This window comes from Gorilla gorilla, chromosome 11 (assembly GCF_029281585.2).
Source record: "Gorilla gorilla gorilla isolate KB3781 chromosome 11, NHGRI_mGorGor1-v2.1_pri, whole genome shotgun sequence".
In the NCBI taxonomy this organism is placed as follows: Eukaryota; Metazoa; Chordata; class Mammalia; order Primates; family Hominidae; genus Gorilla; species Gorilla gorilla.
In genome coordinates, this window is record NC_073235.2 from 64,035,190 (window position 1) to 64,046,572 (window position 11,383).

The window sequence follows — 11,383 nt, forward strand, 5'->3', positions numbered from 1 at the left end:
TGGAATTTCTGGCCAGGGCAATCAGGCAGGAGAAAGAAATAAAGTGTATTCAATTAGGAAAAGAGGAAGTCAAATTGTCCCTGTTTGCAGATGACATGATTGTATATTTAGAAAACCCCATCGTCTCAGCCCAAAATCTCCTTAAGCTGAGAAGCAACTTCAGCAAATCTTAGGATACAAAATCGATGTGCAAAAATCACAAGCATTCTTATACACCAATAACAGAAAAACAGAGAACCAAATCATGAGTGAACTCCCATTCACAATTGCTTCAAAGAGAATAAAATACCTAGGAATCCAACGTACAAGGGATGCGAAGGACCTCTTCAAGGAGAACTACAAACCACTGCTCAATGAAATAAAAGAGGACACAAACAAATGGAAGAACATTCCATGCTCATGGGATAGGAAGAATCAATATCGTGAAAATGGCCATACTGCCCAAGGTAATTTATAGATTCTGTGCTGTCCCCATCAAGCTACCATTGACTTTCTTCACAGAATTGGAAAAAACTACTTTAAAGTTCATATGGAACCAAAAAAGAGCCCGCATTGCCAAGACAATCCTAAGCCAAAAGAACAAAGCTGGAGGCATCACACTACCTGACTTCAAACTATACTACAAGTCTGCAGTAACCAAAACAGCATGATACTGGTACCACAACAGAGATATAGACCAATGGAACAGAACAGAGCCCAAAGATTTCTTAAGTGACGTCCAGGTCAACACCACTTACACCAGTACTGCAGCTTCAGATGCATGAAACTCCAGCTACAACATAGGATGAAGTATCCTTTAAAGAGCACTGTGATACCACTGACTCTACTCTTCTTTATGGTGGTATTGCACTTAGTCCAGCCTTTTTGTACAGCTCCCAAGAGCTTCGTTAGAGAGAATTTGGAGATTGTAAGTCTGATTGGGGGTTTCAAACTTCCTATATCAGTCGAATTTCTTTCCAACGAAGGAACTTGTGAAAGTCTTCCCTTCTGGGAACGGATAAGCTGTGGTTTCTGGGCCATTGCATTCTAACACTGAGGCTTTCTTTCCTGGGAACACCCGTAGTCCAAGATAAGCAGAAAACAACTCCAGCCCCATGGAGCTGAAAGGTCCTTTCTGCCAGCAGTTGTAGCATGATTGGTGAAGGGGCTCTGAGAAGTGTGATCCTGGGGTGAACATAAAGGGCCCTGTCACTGAATGTGCAATGCTTGGAACTGAAGCCAGATATGGGCTCCAGAGAGACTTGTTCTTTACTCTCCACTAATGCCTTTACATCTGAGACTCAATTATGACTGCAGTCTTTTACTTTCTCTTCTTGAATAAATTTTCTAGACAGAGAGGCAAGACTTTGGCTGCTTGGTTGCATTACAGAAAGAAATTCATTGTAAGTTATCGCCCTCGGAATGAACAAGCTTAAACGGAGTCTTCATCTTGAGATTTCTTCTCTGTGGCTGAATCATCAGTGTTGAAGTCCTATGAGCCATGCTCATGGCAGGCCATTCCTGCTTTTCTGTCCCAGACACACTTTTCTCCTGCATTTTCTCTACTCTGAGGCTAAGTCCTTATTCTTGGTTCCCCAAGACTCAGATTTTGCCTAAAGAGCTATTTTTAAGGCTTAATTAGTATTCTGTGTTCTTTCCCAAGTCTCAGTGTCTCCAATATCAGTGGAGACTCTTGAGGGGCGATCCCTACCTTTGGGATCTCTCTCATTGCTTGACAATGAGATTGTTACTGTTTTAACTCCATCAATGAGATTCTTTGAACTGTAATAATCACCAGGAGGCACATCTACTACTTTTACTAGATGCTGTTGTTTCTGGGGATCTTTTTTTTTCAATTTCAGATCAGCAGAAACTGTTTGCACATCATTAAGTATGGCTGAGAAATATTTTCCATCTTGTTTTGACAAAGAAGTTTCCATTGAGCTAACCAGCAAAGGTGCTTCAGTTTCTGAAGGATTACATCTACTTTCCCCTGATTTAGGCAAATCTTTGTTAAGCTCTAGTTTAGGAACAATGTTCTCTGATGCATAAAATGGAGGCTTTGTTTCTCCTTGGAAAGTAGTCTTTGGCTCAGTAGTTTTTAACATTTTGAAGGAATTTGATTGTTGATGTCTTTATCTGCTTTTGTAGTACTTGCTCTTTCCAAACCAAGGCTAGTAGTGGAAAGGACTTAATTGTCCATTCTGGTTTGCCCCTTATCAATTTGACATAACTTACCTCACTCACTCTCCATTTCTAACTCTCTCCTTGTAGCTTTAATTAAATTTTTGGTTGCCTCCACCTTTTTTTTAGCTTGTGGGAGTACAGCTTGCTTGGACTTTTTGATTAGCAGGTATAGTTGGTGTTGTCATCTTACAATATGGCAAATGGAATTTTAATCATATAAATGGCTTCATACAATAAAGACAGCCTTCTCTTTTGGATGGAATATCACTCATCCTCTTCTGGTGCTCCTTTAGGGGGATACTAATTTTGCAGTTGTTTCTCCGAGATCCCCATGTTTCCTAATCACCATTCCCGGGTTTGGCAGAGTTTGGCACTTTTCATGTCAGCCTTGGAAGAGCTGAAAGCCCAGGAAACCCCCATCATGACCCCCACAGGGAAGCCCCTTTCCAATTTTTTGAAAAATTATTTTCATAGGGGAAAATTTTTTCCTGAAGATGTGTGTATATTGTTGGTTGAGCAGGATATTTTAGCTTTGATTTTGGGTGCCTGCGATAGTGTGATCTTTGCACTGGCTTCTTCAACAGTACATAGGGTCAGTGATATCTGTGATTTTCATGATGGATTGGGGTACATTTATTATTACAGTTATTAGTCGATGTAGTAGTGAAGTTTTGCTGGGGACTTGGATGTCTACCCGAGCAGGCCCCATGGTGGCAGCAGTGGGGCAATGTGCCTTTTTTTTTTTTTTTTTTTTTTGGACTCAAAACAGCTTACACTGGCTCTGGTCTTTGTGGGTCCTGAAGGGCTGATTCTTGGACATTCCGGTGGTTTTCTTAGAAGCTATTAGTGGCAGCAGTGGGCCAGGAGTGTGGGTGGGTTCTCAGGTCCCTGGGCTGTTGGTGTTGTGTGGGTGATGGCAGTAGCAGTGGTGGAGCAACCTACTGGGACTTAAACAGTCTGTGTTGGTGTTCCTGGAAGCAACAATGCGTTCAGCAGACGAGTCCCCAGTCTCACAGCTGCATGTAGCAGGGCAGTGGGTATTGTCCTTAGGAGAGCTTGGTTTCCCTGTCCCTCCTACTGCTGGGTGGTGGCTGCAACCACATCACCTCAAATTTGGCCCGAAAGTAGGGCAAAACTCAGTGTTAAACTCTCAGAATGGTGCCAGCTGTGGGCTGGTGACCAGAATGGGTAGGCCCTCCCACCTCAGGTGAACAGCATGGGGAAGAAGCTATGGAGAGTGTAGTCCACTCAAGTCTCAGTCTCACAGGAGCCTGTGGCAAGGCAGTGAATGTTGTTCTAGGTATATGTAAGAGAGCTTTGTTTCCTTGTCCCTCCTTGGCTAGGCAGTGGAGGCTGGCTAACCACATCAACTTGAACTTGGCCCAAGGGTGGGGCCTAGCTTAGCATTAAACTCTTAAAATGATACCTTGGGCTTGAAACCAGAGAAGGTGGCGCCCCTCCCAGGCAGGCAGTGTGGTCAGGAAGCTGTGGAGAGTGCTAGCCACTCACATCTCAGTCTTAATAGCAGCCTGCATCTGGGCAGTAGAGACCTTCCCAGAGGTGCAAGGGAGAGCCTAGTCTCACATTTCCCTGCTTGGAGCTGCACAGTGGCAGCAGCCACGTCTGTATGTCCCCTGTAGCTAAGGTCTCAAAATGGCACCTTGCTGAGGCTGCTCTAGGCCTGGATGCTTGTGAGATTTCATGTGGGTTTTCTTTCTAGAGCAATGTCTCTGTGAAATCTTTAGGCAGCTCTGTACATCAGGCTCAAGGGCCTAGTGGGTCAAGGGTCTCCCCTATAGTCAAGGTCATAAAAGCTAAGCCCTGGGGGTTTCTCTCTTCCTGTTTCCCTGTGTTTAGAAGCCTCTGCCAGTTCTTAGTCAGTCCCTGGCTGGGCAAGATGCTTCAGATCCTCTATTTACTTACTTCTGGTGCTTTCCATCTCTCTCTCTGAATCCCAGCATGCTCTCTTAGACCATCTCTTCAAAAGGTGAGTATCTACTTACTATTCTGGTTCCTCTTTGTGGAAGAGGCAGATACTACCTACGTCTAGTCAGCCATCTTCTCTCAATTTCATCAAATCTGGTCAGCCATCTTCCCTCAATTTTTTCTTCTATAAAATGAGAGTTGAATTGGATGACCTCTAAGGTTCCTTGTGACCCTTTACAGTAAACTTGCATTGCTCATCATGACACAAAACAAGGATGTTGAGTTGGGTTTTAATTACCCACAAGCTCAAGACAGGGCTGTCCATCAGATGAAGCATAGGCCAATAGGAATTGCCTAGTCGTTTAATCATTGTTCAATTTAACACTATGTTTAGGAAATATATTTTGTTGACTATGGGATACTCAATATTGTTTCCTTATTCTAGTTCTTTAAGAAAAATGATTTTTTTTTAAAAAAAACTTTGAAATTGGATTTTATTGTACATTTACATATACTTATAAGAAATAATACAGAGAGATCCTGTGTACTCTTACTCTTATAATATTGTGATATTGTACTATAGTTTTACAAGATGTAACCATTGGGCAACATTGGGAGATTTATATTGATACAGTCATGATACAGAACATTTCCATCACCACAAGGGTCCCTCATGTTTCCCTTTTATACCCACACCGAATTTCTTCCTGCTCCCCACCCCTTCCTTAATCCCTAAAAACTCTAATATGCTCTCCACTTCTATAATACTGTCATTCAAGAATGTTATATAAATGGTACCATACAGTATGTATGAGTTTCTCTGCATCCTCAACAGCATTTGGTTTTGTCACTATTTTTAATTTTAATCATTCTGATAGGTGTGCAGTTGTATCTCATAGTTTTAATTTGCCATGTCACTAATAACTAGTGATGTTGAATATCTTTTTATGTGCTCCTTTGCCATCTGTGTATCCTCTTTGGTGAAATGCTGTTTCATGCCCATTTTGCCCATTTTCTGTTTGTTTTGTTTTGTTTTGTTTTTTTGAGACAGAGTCTCGCTCTGTCATCCAGGCTGGAGTGCAACCTCTGCTCCTCGGGTTCAAGCAATTCTTTAGCCTTGGCATCCCCAGTAGCTGGGATTACAGTTGCCCGCCATCACGCCCAGCTAATTTTTTTTTGTATTTTTAGTGGTGATGGGGTTTCACCATGCTGGCCTGGCTGGTCTCAAACTCCTGACCTAAGTGGTCTGCCTGCCTCAGCCTCCGAAAGTGCTGGGATTACAGGTGTGATGCCTGGCCCTTTTGCCCATTTTCTAATAGATTTTTTTAAAGTGCTGAGCTTTTAAGAGTTCTTTCTATATTTAATATATCATCATTTTTTGGATATGTGGTTTGCAAATATTTTCTCACAGTCTATAGTTTGTGTTTTCATCTTAGAAACAGAATCTTTCAAAGAGCAACATTAAAAAAACTCAGAGTACAAGAATGTATTACATAATGTACTTTAATTCTGGTATGCTTTATAATTACTTATGATATGGTACATATGTTTTTTTTCCTCTAACTTTTATTTAGTTTTTGGGGTACATGTTCAGGTTTGTTACATGGGTAAATTGTGTGTCTCTTGGGTTTGGTATACAAATTATTTCATCACCCAGGTAGTGAGCATAGTACTTGATACATAGTATTTTTTTTTTCCACATTCTCTCTCTCCTCCCATCCTCCACTCTCAAGTAGGCTCCAATATTTATTGTTCCCTTCTTTGTGTACATGTGCACTCAATGTGTAGCTTCCATTTATAGGTAAGAACATGTGGTATTTGGTTTTCTGTTCCTGCATTAATTTGTTTAGGATAATGGCCCCAAGCAGCATCCATGTTGCTGCAAAAAACATGATTTCATTCTTTTTTTTTATGGTTGTGTAGTGTTTTATGGTGTATATATGCCATATTTTCTTTATCCAGGCCACCATTGCTGAGCATCTAGGTTGATTCCATGTCTTTGCCATTGTGTGAATAGTGTTGTGATGAACATACAAGTGTATGTGTCTTTATGGTAGAACTTCTTTACTTATATATTGCTCTCCATAGTGACTGAAGTATATTATATACTTCTGATATATATATTATATAGTTCTGTTATATATATTATATACTTCTGTTATATATATATTATATATATACTATATATAATGAAGTATATTATATACTTCTTTACTTATATATTGCTCTCCACAGTGACTGAACTAGTTTACATTCTCACCAGCATCATATAAGCATTCCCTTTTCTCTGCAACCCTGCTAGCATCTGTTGTTTTTTGACTTTTTAATAATGACCACTCTGACTAGTGAGAGGTGGTATCTCATTGTGCTTTTGATTTGCATTTCTCTAATGATTAGTGATGCTGAGCATTTTTTCATATGCCTGTTTGCTGTGTGTATGACTTCCTTTGAGAACTTTCAGTACATGTACTTTGTCCATTTTTTAATGGGTTTTTTTTTTACTTATTCATTTGTTCTGGGTACTTGACATTTGTTGGATGCATAGTTTGCAAAATGTTTCTCCCATTTTGTATGCTGTCAAAGAGAGAAAGTTTTTAATTTGGATGAAGTCCAGTTTGTCATTTTTTTCCTTTTATCGATTATGCTTTTGGTGTCAAATCTTAGAACCTTTTTGCTTAACCCTAGATCCTGATTTTCTACTATGGTTTTTTTCCTAAAAGTTTTACTATTTTATACTTTATTTTAATGTATATAACTCATTTTGAGTTAATTTTAATATAAAGTGTGAGATTTAGGTTGAAGTTCATTTTATTGCCTATGGGTGTCCAGTTGCTCCAACAGTTTGTTGAAAAGTCTATCTTTTGTCCATGAATTGCTTTTGTACTTCTGTCAAAAATCATTTGGGCATATTTATATGGTTCTATTTCTGTGTTCTCTGTTCTATTCCATTGGTGTATGTGTCTGTAGACCAATATCACTTAGTCTTGGTTACTGTTGTTATATAGATAGTCCTGAAATTAGGTATATTGATTCTTCTTCATTCTTCTTTTTAAAAATTGTTTTAGCTATTCTAGTTCTTTGATTATTCATATAAATAGTAAAATAATCTTGTATAAATATAAAAGCAAACCTACTGAGATTCTGATAAGAATTGCATTAAACCTATGCATCAATTTGGGGAGAATTAACATCTTTAATATATTGAGTATTTCAATTCATGAACATGATGGTTTTTATTTTTTTATTTTTGGTCCTATCTTTGGTTTTGGCCTAAGTGTAATATTATCTTCATAAAACGTATTGGAAAATGTTTCTTCCCTTTCCATTTTCTACAAAAGATTGTGCAGAATTTGTGTTATTATTCTTCAAATATTTAGTGAAATTTTCCAGTGAAACCACCTAGGCCTGCAGATTTCTTTTTTGTTTTTAGTGAAAAATTCAATTATTTTAGTAGTGATATGGATTTTCAAATTATGTATTTCATATTGGGTGAGTTACGGTGATTTGGGTTTGTTGGGAAAATGGTTCATTACATCTAAGTTGTCAAATTTATGTTTGTAGAGTTGTTCATAGTATTTCTTTATTGTCCTTTTCGTGGCTGTAGGGTCTTTAGTGAAACCTCCTGTTTTATTCCTGATATTGGTGATTTGTGCCTTCTCTCTCTCTCTTTCTTTAGAGACAGAGTCTCACTCTGTTACCCAGGCTGGAGTGAGGTGTTGTGATTATAGATCACTGCAGCCTCAAACTGCTCAAGTAATCAAGGGGCTCAAGTGATCCTCCCACCTCAGCCTCCTGAGTAGCTGGGACTATAGGCACATACCACCATGCTGGGCTAAGTTTGTTTTTTATTTTTGGTAATCTAAGATGGGGGTCTTGCTATGTTGCTCAAGCTGGTCTCAAACTCCTTGCCTCAAGCAATCCTCCTGCCTCAACCTCCTGAAAGCACTAGGATTACAAGAATGAACCACTACCCCAACCTGTATTTTGTTGTTGTTTTAAAATCCATTCATCCACTGTTTTTTTAATTAGTGATATGGGATAGGGGGCAGGGAAATGCTAGGAGAAGGGTGGGGTCCCTGGCCAGCACTCCGCCCCGGGTCTGTGCCCACGGACCTAGGTAAGGACAGGCATTTCTGTTTTCGTGCCCAAATGTTGAATTTTCCAAGACCACCCTGGTCTGCTATGCCTCCATCCTGTTCCTGTAAAAACCCTGAGACCCTAGTGGGCAGAGATGCAAGTGGCTGGACATTGAGAGGATCACACTGGTGGAACACACAAATGGCTGGACGTTGAGAAGATCACATTGGCTGAAGAGCACGCCGACAGGCACCAACAGATGCTGGCAGGCCATCAACCGGCGCAACAATGCGGACCTGAGGGGAATTTGGCTGGAGCGGTTGGAGAGTCTGGCCGCTGGGCACACCGACTCCAGGGGAAAACCACCTTCCCACTCCATCCCCCTTCTGGCCTCCCCATCCACCTCGCTGAGAGCTACCACCACTCAATAAAAAACCTTGCAGTCATTCTCCAAGCCCATGTGTGATCCGATTTTTCTGGTACACTAAGGCAAGAACCCGGGATACAGAAAGCCCTCTGTCCTTGCGATAAGGCAATTTGCGCTGATTAACACAAGCCGCCTTTGAAAGGCTACACTGAAAGAGCACACTGTAACACATGCCCACTGGGGCCTCAGGAGCTGTAAACATTCACCCCTAGACGCTGCCATAGGTCAGAGCCCACATTCCCCATGACCTACCCATCTTCCTGCTCCCCCTAGGGGTTTTGAGCAGCAAGTCATGAAGAAGCGAGCCACACCCCCATCACACGACCTGTGTGGGGAACAAGGGAACTTTTCCTATTTCAACAGGACTTAAATTTACCCTATATTTTTTGTTTTATGTTTGTTCTCTTAGCTGTTTTCTTCTTCTTGTCTTCTAGTGGGTTGCTTGAACAATTTTTAGTATTCCATTTTGTTTTATTTATAGTGTTTTTGAGTGTATCTCTTTGCATAGTTTTTTAAAAAAAGTTTGCTTTAGGTGTTGCATCATATATAGTTTATCACAATCTACTGGCATCATTATTTTACCAGTTTGCATAAAGTATATAAATGCTACCTCCATCCCTTTCCTCTCCTTTGTTTATAATTGTCATATTTACTCTACATAAACATTTAGAGCCACATAATAGAGGCTTATAATTTTTGTTTCAATGTTCTGTCATAATTTAGAAAACTCAAGAGGCAAAGGAAAGCCCATTTTATTCGCCCATATTTCTGTTGCTACATCCTTTTTTCATTTCTGATGTTCCAAGCTTCCTTCTTTTAACATTTGTGTTTAGAGAGCTTTTTTAAAGCTATTATTTTAGGGTAGGTCTACTTTTGAAAAACTATCATAATTTTCCTTTATCTGAGAATGTACTGCTTTCTCCTTAATTCCTGAAGGATAATTTCACTGGGTGTGAAGTTCTGGGTTGACAATTCTTTTCACTTGAAAGATACTGTGCTACTTCTTTCTGGCCTCCATGGTTTTTCCAGGGAGAAACTCACTGTTATTCAAATTGCTTTCCCCTATATATAAGGTGTCATGGCTGCTTTCAACACTTTGTCTTTAGTTTTCATAATTTTAATTATGGTATGTCTTCCTGTGTATTATTTTATTATCTTGTTTGGGGTTCAGTCAACTTCACGAATTTGTAGTTTTGTGTTTCTTGCTAAATGTGGGAAGTTTTCAGCCGTTAGTTCTTTAAGTACTTTTTCATCCCTGCCCTCATTTTTCTCTCCTTCGAGGGCTTCAATGGCACAAATATTACATTTAAAAAATACTTCCAAAGGTTCCTGAAGCATGTTCACTTTTTTCAAGTCTTTTTTCCTCTGTGTTGTTCAGATTGAGTAATTTGCATTGTTTGCTCTTTCTGTTCATCATTTCTTTCCTCTATTTCCTCCATTCTGCTGTTGAACTTATTCACTGAGCCTTTTAAAATTTCAGTTACTATTATCTCTCAGTTCTAAATTTCAGTTTGGTTCTTCTTTATATCTTTCATTTATTTGTTGAGACATTCTTTTTCTTTGCTAAAGCTTTTTTTTTTCTCATTTTTTTCAAGCCTGTTTGTAATTACTCATTGAAATATGTTTATAATGGCTGCTTTAAAATCTTTGTTAGGTAATTCTAGCACCTCTATCATCTATTGTTGGCATCTATTCCTTTTTTTCACTCAGTAGAGACCTTCTGGTTGTTAGTGTGACGTGTGATTTTTATGTTTGTTCTCTGGACATTGAAATCTGGACATTTTCATATTATGTTATGAGACTCTAAATCTTATTTAAACCTTCCCTTTTGATTGGACTTCTCTGACACCACTCTAGTAGTGGAAGGAAGGAGGTGCCACCTTGTTAATATCAGGTGGAATGGAAGTCTGGGTTCTCCAATTGGCCTTGCTGACACTTGAATGGGAGGGACTCCTTATTACTGCTGGGTGAGGGTGGGAATTCTGGCTCCCCACATGGTCTCCATTGACACTGTAGTGGGGGTGGCCTCATTATTGCTGGGTGATGGTGAAAGTCTTGATTCTTTAGTAGGCCTCCTCTAACGCTACCTCAGTGGGGTGAGGAGGGTGCCTCATTACTGCTTGATGGGGGTAGAAGTTCTGGCTCCTTGTGTGGTTTTTACTCACACTGCAGGGAGGAGGAGATCATGTTATTGGCCAGTTGGATGAATGTCCTGGCTCCCTACTTGGCTTTCTTTGATACCACTCTGGTGAGGGGGTTGGAGCATCTCGTTACTGTCTCATGAGGGTGGAAGTGTAGGCTCCCCACATGGCCTTCATTGGCATGGATGGGAGTGGAGCAACAGCTTTTTCCATGGGGTTAGGCTGGAATAGAGCACTTCTTGTCTAAAAATTTTCTGTCTGCCTAGGCCACCCTTTTCCTGGCCTTCAGCTAGAGAGAACAAGCTTTCGTTCAGGCTATTTTGCCCATGCATGTTGGTGTTTTCATGTTTCTGGCTTCTTCAGCTGCAGGTCTCAGATATATTAGGCAAAAATGAATTCCAAGCAACACATGACCATGTTGTTCTTTGGGTTTTGATGTTCCTAGCAAGCAATCTTCTCTCCACCTTTCAGAGTCTTCCTGTGTTTGCCTTACATATTATGTCCAGGGTTTTTAGTTTTACCTAATAGGTGGAATAAGGAAAAGTACATTTATTTCATCTTCCTGGAATAATGTGTCTTATAGAAAAGATCTTTTATTTGCTGCTGAGGTTAGGAGTTTTAGTGGATGAGAATGGGGTAGTTGAGG

The 11,383-nt window shown here is 40.0% G+C and overlaps 1 pseudogene; it reads right to left on the bottom strand.

Annotated features, from left to right (window-relative positions):
- Positions 1-723: 723 nt before the first annotated feature.
- LOC101143306 (uncharacterized protein C17orf80-like) lies at positions 724-8,548 on the bottom strand (annotated as a pseudogene).
- Between the last annotated feature and the right edge of the window lie 2,835 nt (positions 8,549-11,383).